This window comes from Salmo trutta, chromosome 4 (genome assembly GCF_901001165.1).
Source record: "Salmo trutta chromosome 4, fSalTru1.1, whole genome shotgun sequence".
Lineage (NCBI taxonomy): Eukaryota > Metazoa > Chordata > Actinopteri > Salmoniformes > Salmonidae > Salmo > Salmo trutta.
Window position 1 is genome coordinate 68,218,279 of NC_042960.1, and position 14,017 is coordinate 68,232,295.

At 42.0% G+C, this 14,017-nt stretch overlaps 1 long non-coding RNA gene across 1 annotated transcript; it reads left to right on the forward strand.

Annotated features, from left to right (window-relative positions):
* The first annotated feature begins 411 nt into the window (after nucleotides 1-411).
* Nucleotides 412-3,297, forward strand: LOC115191497 (uncharacterized). The gene is made up of 2 exons (XR_003877702.1): nucleotides 412-550; nucleotides 3,175-3,297. It is a non-coding gene; the product is annotated as an uncharacterized LOC115191497 (long non-coding RNA).
* The last annotated feature ends 10,720 nt before the right edge of the window (nucleotides 3,298-14,017 follow it).

The following is a 14,017-nucleotide window of genomic DNA, read 5'->3' on the forward strand; positions in this document are numbered from 1 at the left end:
AGGATCAGTAACACACACTAACCCACTACCTGTACATCCCCTCTGTCTAGGATCAGTAACACACACTAACCCACTACCTGTACGTCCCCTCTGTCTAGGATCAGTAACACACACTAACCCACTACCTGTACATCCCCTCTGTCTAGGATCAGTAACACACACTAACCCACTACCTGTACATCCCCTCTGTCTAGGATCAGTAACACACACTAACCCACTACCTGTACATCCCCTCTGTCAATCTGTTTTCTATTTAGAGAATTATCTACTGTTATGAACTTGTATTTTTCTACTGATGCAAACTGTCTTTGTGTAACTTAGTAATGTGACTAAGAACAGTTTGGGTGAGACCACAGTAAGTGACGTATCCTGTTTGTTGGTATCTGCAATAGACACAGCTGGGTGGAGACATACCAGAGATCAGAAACTAGCTGGAGCAGCAGCACCTAAATATCAGCAGAAAAGAGTAATGAAACTGGTGGTTATCACTGTCTGCACTCTATGCCTCCACTGTCTTCACACAGCTGTTAACTGACACATAGACAAAGAGGTTGTACTTTACTACAAACCTGTTTTTGCTTTGTCAATATGGGGTATTGTGATGTCATTATGGGGTATTGTGATGTCATTATGGGGTATTGTGATGTCATTATGGGGTATTGTGTGTAGATTGATTAGGAATTGTATTTATTTATTCAATTTTAGAATAAGGCTGTAACGTAACAAAATGTGGAAAAGGGGGAAGGTGTCTGAATACTTCCTGAATGCACCGTAGTGTATCTTCCACTGTTCAGTTCTCTCCACAACATGCTCTCCACATTCTCACACACATTCCTCACTGCTGCAGACCTTAGCCTGAGTCCCAGTCTATTTGTGTCATCATGCCAACTCCTTGTCACTCATGGTGATACCAAATGTTTGGCTTGAGAATGACAGCAATGGAGTTGGCAAGAACACACATCTATGACCAGACTACAGAAACCTGGGATTACTACTGTAGTCAACTCACACTGCACCACAAACACACACACTAACCCACTACCTGTATGTCCCCTCTGTCTAGGATCAGTAACACACACTAACCCACTACCTGTATGTCCCCTCTGTCTAGGATCAGTAACACACACTAACCCACTACCTGTACATCCCCTCTGTCTAGGATCAGTAACACACACTAACCCACTACCTGTATGTCCCCTCTGTCTAGGATCAGTAACACACACTAACCCACTACCTGTATGTCCCCTCTGTCTAGGATCAGTAACACACACCAACCCACTACCTGTATGTCCCCTCTGTCGAGGATCAGTAACACACACTAACCCACTACCTGTACATCCCCTCTGTCTAGGATCAGTAACACACACTAACCCACTACCTGTACATCCCCTCTGTCTAGGATCAGTAACACACACTAACCCACTACCTGTATGTCCCCTCTGTCTAGGATCAGTAACACACACTAACCCACTACCTGTACATCCCCTCTGTCTAGGATCAGTAACACACACTAACCCACTACCTATACATCCCCTCTGTCTAGGATCAGTAACACACACTAACCCACTACCTGTACATCCCCTCTGTCTAGGATCAGTAACACACACTAACCCACTACCTGTATGTCCCCTCTGTCTAGGATCAGTAACACACACTAACCCACTACCTGTACATCCCCTCTGTCTAGGATCAGTAACACACACTAACCCACTACCTATACATCCCCTCTGTCTAGGATCAGTAACACACACTAACCCACTACCTGTACATCCCCTCTGTCTAGGATCAGTAACACACACTAACCCACTACCTGTATGTCCCCTCTGTCTAGGATCAGTAACACACACTAACCCACTACCTGTACATCCCCTCTGTCAATCTGTTTTGTATTTAGAGAATTATCTACTGTTATGAATTTGTATTTTTCTACTGATGCAAACTGTCTTTGTGTAACTTAGTAATGCGGCTAAGAGCAGTTTGGGTGTGACCACAGTAAGTGACATATCCTGTTTGTTGGTATCTGCAATGGACACAGCTGGGTGGAGACATACCAGAGAACAGAAACTAGCTGGAGCAGCAGCACCTAAATATCAGCAGAAAAGTGTAAAGACACAGGTAGTTATCACTGTCTGCACTCTATGCCTCCACTGTCTTCACACAGCTGTTAACTGCCACGTAGACAAAGAAGTTGTACTTTACTACAAACCTGTTTTTGCTTTGTCAATATGGGGTATTGTGATGCCATTGTGGGGTATTGTGATGTCATTATGGGGTATTGTGATGTCGTTATAGGGTATTGTGATGTCATTATGAGTTATTGTTTGTAGATTGATAAGGATTTTTATTTATTTATTCAATTTTAGAATAAGGCTGTAACGTAACAAAATGTGGAAAAGGGGGAAGGTGTCTGAATACTTCCTGAATGCACTGTAGTGTATCTTCCACTGTTCAGTTCTCTCCACAACATGCTCTTCCACATTCTCACACACATTCCTCACTGCTGCAGACCTTAGCCTGAGTCCCAGTCTATTTGTGTCATCATGCCAACTCCTTGTCACTCATGGTGATACCAAATGTTTGGCTTGAGAATGACAGCAATGGAGTTGGCAAGAACACAAATCTATGACCAGACTACAGAAACCTGGGATTACTACTGTAGTCAACTCACACTGCACCACAAACACACACACTAACCCACTACCTGTATGTCCCCTCTGTCTAGGATCAGTAACACACACTAACCCACTACCTGTATGTCCCCTCTGTCTAGGATCAGTAACACACACTAACCCACTACCTGTATGTCTCCTCTGTCTAGGATCAGTAACACACACTAACCCACTACCTGTACATCCCCTCTGTCAATCTGTTTTCTACTCAGAGAATGATGTATAGTTATTAGCTAGTATGTTTCCACTGATACAAACTGTCTTTGTGTAACTCAGGAATGTGGCCAAGAGCAGTTTGGGTGTGACTACCGTAAGTGACATATCCTGTTTTTTGGTATTTGCAATGGGCACAGCTGGGTGGAGACATACCAGAGATCAGAAACTAGCTGGAGCAGCAGCACCTAAATATCAGCAGAAAAGAGTAATGAAGCTGGAGGTTATCACTGTCTGCACTCTATGCCTCCACTGTCTTCACACAGCTGCTAACAGCCATGTAGACAAAGAGGTTGTACTTTTCTATAAAAGCTGAGACCCAACATTGTTTGTTGAACATTAGACTCTGGACTATTGAGTGATTGTCAAATGTTCCAGATTTGAAAATCTTATAATAAAGTTGCTGTTTGAATAATCTAGTCTCTCTTCCTATTGGTTAGAATTTCCATGACAGGCCTCCTAAGTGGTCGGTGTTCTAAAGCACTGCATCGTAATGCTAGCTGTGCCACTAGAGATCCTGGTTTGAGTCTAGGCTCTGTTGCAGGCCGAGCGGGCCGAGCCCAATGCACGCTGACACGGTCACCAGGTGTACGGTGTTTCCTCCGACACATTGGTGCGGCTGGCTTCCGGGTTAAGAGGGCTTTGTGTCAAGAAGCAGTGCGGCTTGGTTGGGTTGTGTTTCGGAGGACGCACGGCTCTCGACCTTCGCCTTACGGGAGGTTCAGCGATGGGAGAAGACTGTAACTTCCAATTGGATACCACGAAATTGTGGCGAAATAGGGGTAAAATAAAGAAATAAATCAAACAATAAATTAATTAATTAATTTCCATGACAATAGTCATCCTGCTGTCTCTACGTCTCTGGTGGGTTGTATCACAGACACACAGTACATTAATATATACAGGACTGTGTGGTGGTAACCCTGTAGTCATCCTGCTGTCTCTACGTCTCTGGTGGGTTGTAGTACAGACACACAGTACATTAATATATACAGGACTGTGTGGTGGTAACCCTATAGTCATCCTCTGTCTCTACCTGTCTGGTGGGTTGTAGTACAGACACAGTACATTAACCTGTCTGGGAACTTGGGACGCTTGCGTCCCACCCTAGTCAACAGCCAGTGGAATCGTGTCGCGCGAAATACAAATACCTCATAAATGCTATAACTTCAATTTCTCAAACATATGACTATTTTACACCATTTTATAGATACACCTCTCCTGAATCGAACCACGTTGTCCGATTTCAAAAAGGCTTTACAGCAAAACCAAAACATTAGATTATGTTAGGAGAGTACCCTGCCAAAAAAAATCACACTGCAAATTTCAAAGCAACTAGCATGCATCACAAATACCCAAAACACAGCTAAATGCAGCACTAACCTTTGACAATCTTCATCAGATGACACTCCTAGGACATCATGTTACACAATACATGCATTTTTTGTTCGATAAAGTTCATATTTATATATAAAAACATCATTTTACATCGGCGCGTGACGTTCAGAAAATATTTTCCCTCAAATGCTTCCGGTGGATCAGCGCTACAATTTACAAAATTACTATTCGAAAACATTGTTAAAATGTAATATTGTCATTCAAAGAATTATAGATTAACATCTCTTGAATGCAACCGCATAGCCAGATTTAAAAATAACTTTACTGGGAAATCACACTTTGCAATAAACGACGTGGTATGCTCAGAAAAATAGGCTAGGCGATACATGTTAGCGCCATCTTGGAACCATCTAAAATCAAATATACTATTGTAAATATTCCCTTACCTTTGATTATCTTCATCAGAAGGCACTTCCAGGAATCTCAGGTCCACAACAAATGTAGTTTTGTTCGAAAATTTATGTCCCAATAGCTCCTTCTTGTTAGCGCGTTCCGAAGGCTACTCATAATGTACGAGGCGCGCTGGACTTGTCGTGACGAATGTGCAAAAAATATATATTTACGTTCGTTCAAACATGTCAAACGTTGTATAACATAAATCTTTAGGGCCTTTTTCAACCAGAGCTTCAATAATATTTAAGGCGAACGATTGCATTGTCTTACTAAACATTTTGGAACAAAAGGGTTCCCATGGGCGCCCGTGTCATAGTAGTAATGGCCCTCCCACTGTGACCAACATTCCAAGCCTCTCTTTGGGTCAGTTTCTACCATAGAACACTCAAACCACTTTGTAAAGACTGTTGACATCTAGTGGAAGCCTTAGGAAGTGCTAAATGATTAATAAGTCCCTGTGTGTTTCAATGGCAAAGGCTTGAAAGTGATTCCACACATCAGATTTCCACTTCCTGTTAGGATTTGTCTCAGGGTTTTGACTGCCATATGATTTCTGTTATACTCAGACACCATTTAAACAGTTTTAGAAACTTTAGAGTGTTTTCTATCCAAATCTACTAATTATATGCATATTCTAGTTACTGGGCAGGAGTAGTAACCAGATAAATTGGGTACGTTTTTTATCCGGCCATGCAAATACTGCCCCCTATCCCCAACAGGTTAATATATACAGGATTGTGTGGTCGTAACCCTGTAGTCATCCTGCTGTCTCGACCTCTCTGGTGAGAACACACACACTCATTCCTTCAGTGTGTTTATGTTGTCTCATCTCTCTGCAGAACTTCCATTATTATTATTATTAACTTCTTATTATTTCTACATAATTTTTTCTTATTATTTCTACCATCAACCCCTGTTGATACATGGATCTGCCCATGTATCAATATTCCTGCATAACTAAACAATGAGTTAGGTAGTAAGGGCAACTTATCCATGTACCAAGTCCCATCTTTATAGATCGCTCCTAACTTTCCCCATTTTGTAATCTCCTTAACTGGTGGTCTAGTTTGTCCGTCTTGTAATACCGTTGTGTCTACGTTCACTTCCTCTTTCAACAAATGCTGTGTCGGTGGCTGCGGCTTGAGGCCTGCCCGTTCCGCTTCCTGATCTGCCTTCCTGTTGCCCTTGCTAATTTTATCCGTTCCCTTAGAGTGAGCTTCACACTTACAAATAGCTAACTTTTCTGTAAAAGTACAACATCTAATAAATTCAAAATCAACTGGGCATGTGTAATAGGTTTCCCAGAAGTGGTTACCATTCCTCTTTTGACTGAATCCTCAACTACCCGTACTGGCCCCCCACTATAAATCACTCCTTATAGTAGCTGAGTATATATAACATCCTTCAGTCATACCTCAGGGCATCCTCCTTTACCAAAACATTAGAGAATTGCATTATGCTTGGGATCCTAACATGGATGGTACAACTTCTAACCTGTCTACAATTTAACCTCTCTTGGGCAGGTGGGACGCTACCGTCCCACCCACGGGACACACTATTAACCTGTTTGGCCTAGGGGGCAGTATTGAGAATTTTGGAAAAAATATGTGCCCATTTTTAACTGCCTCCTACACCAACTCAGAAGCTAGAATATGCATATTATTGTTCAGGTTTGGATAGAAAACACTCTGAATTTTCTAAAACTGTTTGAATGGTGTCTGTGAGTATAACAGAACTCCTATGGCAGGCAAAAACCTGACAAGGTTTCATGCAGGAAGTACCCTGTCTGACAAGGAGTCGTGCGTCTTGCATCTGTTTATTGAAAAGTAAGGATCTTAGCTGTAACGTGACAATTCCCAGGGCTCCGATAGGCTCTCAGAACCCGGGAAATACCTGAAGGTTGACGAGGCAGCCTCAGGCTGAAACACATTATCGCCTTTGGTAAGTGGCGGATCAGAGGACCTTTGAATGAGGCGCGTGCACAATTCGCTCCTGAGGAGAAATTTAATTTGGCTGTTTAGGCTCAATGCATATTCCCGGTCGGAATGTTATCGCTTTTCTATGAGATAAATGGCATAAAAATTGGTTTTAAACAGCGGTTGACATGCTTCGAAGTACGGTAATGGAATATTTAGACATTTTTTGTCACGCCAATGCGCCATGCGCGGGACCGTGATGTAGCATTCTGATAGTGTCTAGAACTCACGAACAAAACGTCGCTGTTTGGATATAACGATGGATTATTTGGGACCAAACCAACATTCGTTATTGAAGTAGAAGTCCTGGCAGTGTATTCTGACGAAGAACAAGCAAGGTAAGAACATTTTTCTTATAGGAAATGTGATTTTGGTGGAGGCTGACCTGGGTGGGTGTCTAAATAGCTAGCCCTGTGATGCCGGGCTATGTACTTAGATTATTGCAAAATGTGCTTCATCCGAAAAGCTATTTTAAAATCGGACATATCGAGTGCATAGAGGAGTAATGTATCTATAATTCTTAAAATAATTGTTATGCTTTTTGTGAACGTTTATCGTGAGTAATTTAGCAAACTGTTAGTAAATTCCCCGGAAGTTTGCGGGGGTTATGCTTTTTCTGAACGTCACATGCTAATGTAAAAAGCTGTTTTTTGATATAAATATGAACTTGATTGAACAGACATGCATGTATTGTATAACACAATGTCCTAGGTGTGTCATCTGATGAAGATCATAAAAGGTTAGTGCTGCATTTAGCTGTGGTTTGGGTTTATGTGACATGATATGCTAGCTTGAAAAATGGGTGTCTGATTATTTCTGGCTGGGCACTCTGCTGACATAATCTAATGTTTTGCTTTCGTTGTAAAGCCTTTATGAAATCGGACAGTGTGGTTAGATTAACGAGATTCTTGTCTTTAAATAGCTGTAAAATAGTCATATGTTTGAGAAATTGAAGTAGTAGTATTTCTAACGATTCAAAAATCGTGCCACTGGATATCAGTGGCTGTTACGTAGGTGGGACGAGTTCGTCTCACATGCGCCAGAGAGGTTAAACAGCCAGTGAAAAATCAGAGCGCCAAATTGAAAACAACAAAATGTCATAATTCAAAGTTCTCAAACATACAACTATTTTGCACCATTTTAAAGGTACACTTCTCCTTAATGTAACCACATTTTCCGATTTCAAAAAGGCTTTACGGCGAAAGTATAAAGTCAGATTATGTTAGGACAGGTACAACACAAGAAAAACCACACAGCCATTTTCCAAGCAGGAGAGGGGTCACAAATACCAGAAATTCAGCTAGAATTAAGCACTAACCGTTGACCATCTTCATCAGATGATCCTCCTAGGACTCAATGTTAGACAATACATGTATGTTTTGTTCAATAAAGTTCATATTTATATCCAAAAATAGCATTTTACATTGGCACGTGATGTTCAGAAAATATTTTGCCTCCAATACTGCCGGTGAAACAGCACCGCAATTTACAAATATACACATCATAAACGTTGACAAAATATTAAACTGATCTTCATCAGAAGGCACTTCCAGGAATCCCAGGTCCACAATAAATGTTGTTTTGTTCGATAAAGTCCATAATTTATGTTGAAATACCCCCTTGTTGTTTACGCGTTCAGTAAGCTACTCCAAGTGTAGGAAGCGCGCGGAAAATGTTACGACGAAAAGTAAAAAAAAGTTATATTTACATTCGTTCAAACATGTCAAACGTTGTGTAGCATCAATCTTTAGAGCCTTTTTATCTTAGAACTTCAATAATATTCCAATAATATTTGGAACACAGCTACCTCCTCATGTGAACAAGCGTCAGAAACCCATGTCATTTTCTGAGTCACTTACTTCCATGTCCTCTTGTTTGCTCTGTGTTTACCGCAAAAGCCTCAAACAACTTTCTAAATACTGTTGACATCTAGTGGAAGCCTTAGGAAGTGAACCCTAAGTGAACCCTAATGAACCCTAAGTCACTGTGTGTTAGAAAGGCAATGACTTGAAAAGCCTACAGGCATCAGATTTCCATTTCCTGGTTGTATTTTTCTCAGGTTTTTGCCTGCCATATGAGGGCTCTTATACTCACAGACATCATTCAAACAGTTTTGGAAACTTTAGAGTGTTTTCTATCCAAATCTACTAATAATTTGCAAATATTTGACTCTGGGCCCGAGTATTAGGCCGTTTTCTCTGGGCATGCTTTTCATCCAAAAGTGAAAATACTGCCCCCTAGCCCAAGCAGGACATTATTAACCTGTTGGGGATAGGGGGCAGTATTTGCATGGCCGGATAAAAAACGTACCCGATTTAATCTGGTTACTACTCCTGCCCAGTAACTAAAATATGCATATACTTATTGGCTTTGGATAGAAAACATCCTAAAGGTTCTAAAACTGTTTGAATGGTGTCTGTGAGTATAACATAACTCATATGGCAGGCAAAAACCTGAGAAGATTCCTTACAGGAAGTGGCATGTCTGACAAGTTCTTGTTCTTCTTGGCTCTGTTTATTGAAAACTGAGGATCTTTGCTGTAACGTGACACTTCCTACGGCTCCCATAGGCTCTCAGAACCCGGGAAAAAGCTGAATGATGTAATTCCAGCCTCTGGCTGAAAAACATTAGCGCGTTTGGATAGTGGCCAGTCAGAGTACCATCAGACTGAGGCTCGTGCACGAGGGGATCCCATGCTTTTATTTTCTCTCTCTTTGAACGTAAACACGCTTTCCCGGTCGGAATATTATCGCTTTTTATGAGAGAAATTGCATAAAAATTGATTTTAAACAGCGGTTGACATGCTTCGATGTACGGTAATGGAATATTTAGAAATGTTTTGTCACGAAATGCGTCGTGCGCATCACCCTTCTTTACCATTCGGATAGTGTCTTGAACGCACGAACAAAACAGAGGATATTTGAACATAACTATGGATTATTTTGAACCAAACCAACATTTGTTATTGAAGTAGAAGTCCTGGGAGTGCATTCTGACGAAGAACAGCAAAGGTAATAACATTTTTCTTATAGTAAATCTGACTTTGGTCAGGGCTAAACTTGGTGGGTGTCAAATATAGCTAGCCCTGTGATGCCGGGCTATCTACTCAGAATATTGCAAAATGTGCTTTCACCGAAAAGCTATTTTAAAATCGGACATAGCGAGTGCATAGAGGAGTTCTGTATCTATAATTCTTAAAATAATTGTTATGTTTTTTGTGAACGTTTATCGTGAGTAATTTAGTAAATTCACCGGAAGTTTGCGGGGGGTATGCTAGTTCTGAACGTCACATGCTAATGTAAAAAGCTGGTTTTTGATATAAATATGAACTTGATTGAACAAAACATGCATGTATTGTATAACATAATGTCCTAGGGTTGTCATCTGATGAAGATCATCAAAGGTTAGTGCTGCATTTAGCTGTGGTTTGGGTTTATGTGCCATTATATGCTAGCTTGAAAAATGGATGTCTAATTATTTCTGGCTGGGTACTCTGCTGACATAATCTAATGTTTTGCTTTCGTTGTAAAGCCTTTTTGAAATCTTGAAAATGCTTTTACACTTGTGAGGAGTAGTGAAGGAAAGCTACACTTCAGGAGGAAGGAGAGATTATTGGGACGCCCCCATGGAGAGATAATAGAGGGATGTGAAAGAGGAGAGAGGTAATGGTTGTACTCCCCCATGGAGAGATGATAGAGGGATGTGAAAGAGGAGAGAGGTAATGGTTGTACTCCCCCATGGAGAGATGATAGAGGGATGTGAAAGAGGAGAGAGGTAATGGTTGTACTCCCCCATGGAGAGATGATAGAGGGATGTGAAAGAGGAGAGAGGTAATGGTTGTACTCCCCCATGGAGAGATGATAGAGGGATGTGAAAGAGGAGAGAGGAAACGGTTGTTCTCCCCCATGGAAAGATGATAGAGGGATGTGAAAGAGGAGAGAGGTAATGGTTGTACTCCCCCATGGAGAGATGATAGAGGGATGTGAAAAAGGAGAGAGGTAATTGTTGGACTGGACTTATTTATTTTCTCATTTCTGACTTATTCTGTTTCAATAACATAATTACAATACACAAACTAATTACATTCAAGGAATTATTGTATTAAAGTAAACTGTATTAAAATTCACCATAAAATGTACAGTTCATTCCATAGCTTAACATTGGAAATGCTCCCTCCCTCCTATAAAAGTCATTGACGTGTTGGATGAGATAGGACCCTGCCTTCACCTGGGGATATTTGTTGGACCCATCACAACAGGTGATGAGGACCTCATCCTTCAGCTGCACAAAGAAAGCCAGGGACTGCAGTGTGCTCCAGTCTCCAGCAGGGGGCAGTAAAACCCTATGGACCTGAAAGGGAAAGTGAGGAGTAAAAATCAAAGGTGAATTTACATTGATGTTTCCACGGAGACCTGAGTCATATTCACGAGGCACCAAACTGAAGAAAATTTACTGAAATTAGGAGGTGACTAATGAACTTAAGAAAATAAACTTTTGTTTTTGTTGTCTGTTGCATAATATTTCACTACAGTTTTCCCTAACTAATATGACCCTGGATTCAAATGCCATTTGAAATCATGCAAATATATATATGTATGCAGGGGTTGAGTTATTTGAATTAACAAATGACAATAGGGTTTCCGTTCTTGTATTGAAATGATTGGATTACGAGATGAAAGGGCGGGTAAAGTTCAATGACGTATTGGTGAGTTGGGACACTGTAGAGAGAAGGTCGACTGGAATGTATTCAGGAGAACATTAAATGAATCTGTTACGTTTATTATAAGCTTTGGAGTCTTCAGTAAAAGAACCCAGCATCTTAGGATGCGACATTGTCAAGGGGGAATGATAATGACCATTAAAAACAACACAAATACAGAGATAAAAACAAGCAGACGTCCATTTTTAAAAAGCCAGAGTACAAACCCTGTCTAAACTCTATCCCACTCCCACAATAACATGACCCAGGAATACACTGTTTAAACTCTGTCCCACTCCCACAATAATATGACCCAGCCTCTTCTACAGGGCTGGGCAGGGTGGTCTGGCTGGGAGCCTCTTCTACAGGGCTGGGCAGGGTGGTCTGACTGGGAGTCTCTTCTACATGGGCTGGGCAGGGTGGTCTGGCTGGGAGCCTCTTCTACAGGGCTGGGCAGGGTGGTCTGGCTGGGAGTCTCTTCTACAGGGGCTGGGCAGGGTGGTCTGACTGGGAGTCTCTTCTACAGGGGCTGGGCAGGGTTGTCTGACTGGGAGTCTCTTCTATAGAGCTGGGCAGGGTGGACTGGCTGGGAGTCTCTTCTACAGGTCTGGGCAGGGTGGTCTGACTGGGAGTCTCTTCTACAGGGCTGGGCAGGGTGGTCTGACTGGGAGTCTCTTCTACAGGGCTGGGCAGGGTGGTCTGACTGGAAGTCTCTTCTATAGAGCTGGGCAGGGTGGTCTGACTGGGAGTCTCTTCTACAGGGCTGGGCAGGGTGGTCTGACTGGTCCCAAGCTGGAGACTCTTCGTGACGGACCACCGCTGTGGCATTAAACACTTGCTGCAGGACCAAACACATTTCCATCAGAGACTTACGCATTTACAAATGATTCATTAACCATTAATAAACTAATTATAAACCCTTTATAACCCCCTTGTAAAGATACCCTTATTGTAAAAGGCCATTTTGCACCATAAAGCTCCTAGAATGTTCCATGAAGGTCTAACAGTTGATAGCAGGAGAGGACAGTAAGAGTAGCCCACCTTCCATTTGCTCTTGGTGAAGTTCTTGTTGACTCATGGATGTTCTGATCCAGGGCTGTGTCTCCATCAATCTTGAGGGAGGGAGAGAGACATGAGGGCCAGGCTCTGTTGGAGGACAACAGAAGGTGTGTGTGTGTTCAGTCTACCAGGGCTGCTGAAGAGCCTGGTCACATGTGTAGCGTATCCTTGGGTCCTTCTCTATCAGGTGGACTACAAAGTCTTTATCTAAAAAACACCACAGGGACACAACCATTTCTGTCTCTCTCATCTGAGAGACAAGATGTAAAAGACTGGACATACTTGATGTCTATGTGGGAACAGTAGCACTTACAGGACCAGAGGAGGACTGGACTGCTACCTACAAGACTAATGGAACTGACATTGACTAATGGAAATGACTCATGTTGAGGATGCAGATGCTGATGTTTTTCAGGGAAGAGGAAAACTCAAGGTGCAGCACAACATGGAGTTAGAACAGCCAGATAGACCAGTGATCCATGTACCTAGAAAGATCTCATTATCACTAAGAGACCAGCTAAAAGCATAGATACTGTAGACCAGTGATCCATGTACCTAGAAAGGTCCCATTATCACTAAGAGACCAGCTAAAAGCAGAGCTGCTGAGGCTAGAGGCCTTAGATATCCTAGACAAAGTAGAAGAGCCTTCTGAATGGGTCCACTCACCGGTAATAGTGGAGAAGAAAGACGGCTCTCTCAGACTGTGTATGGATCCAACAGAGATAAACAAGTATGTAAAAAGGGAACACTTTCAGCTGCCTTCCAGAGGGGAGATATTCAGGGACATAACAGGGGATAAACACTACTCAAAGCTAGACGCCTCATCAGGGTTTTGGCAGATCAGTCTAGACAAGGAGAGAACAAGGCTTTCTACTTTCAATACTCCTTCTGGTAGGTTCTCATTTAAAAGGCTCCCGTTTGGTCTCACTTCAGCACCAGAAGTCTTTCATAGGGCAGTACAACAGATATTTGAGAGTGTGCCAGGCACCACAGTGTCCATTGATAATGTGTTAATATGGAGTCAGACTGTTGAAGAACACAAAACCAGGTTGAAAACATTCTTGGGTGAAAAACGAACATGTGAAGATCAAAATGACCAGAGCAAAATGACAGCCATCAAGAACATGCCACCGTCTACCGATCAAGAGGGTGTACAAAGGTTCTTAGATGTGGTTAACTATGTGGGTAAATGTGTACCTAATCTGTCAACTCCCACGAGTCAGATGAGAAGTGTACTGTGTAAAACTACAGAGTGGTGTTGGAACAGTAATCAGCAGAAAGAGTTGGAGCAGCTCAAGGCATTGATCATGCATGCTCCAGTACTGAGGTTCTGTGATGAAAAGCTCAACACCAACATCTCAGCAGATGCCTCTAAAGCAGGTTTAGGTGCAGTGTTGTTACAGCAGTATGACACTAGATGAAGCCCAGTCACATATGACTCCAGGGCTCTGACAACTTCTGAGTGGAACTATGATCAGATTGACGAAGAGGCATTGGCACTGTCATATGCATGTGATAAATTCCATGTGTTTATCTATGGTAAAACAGTGTGGGCAGAAACAGATCATAAACCTTTGGTTACTATTGTAAAGAAGGGTCTAACATACACA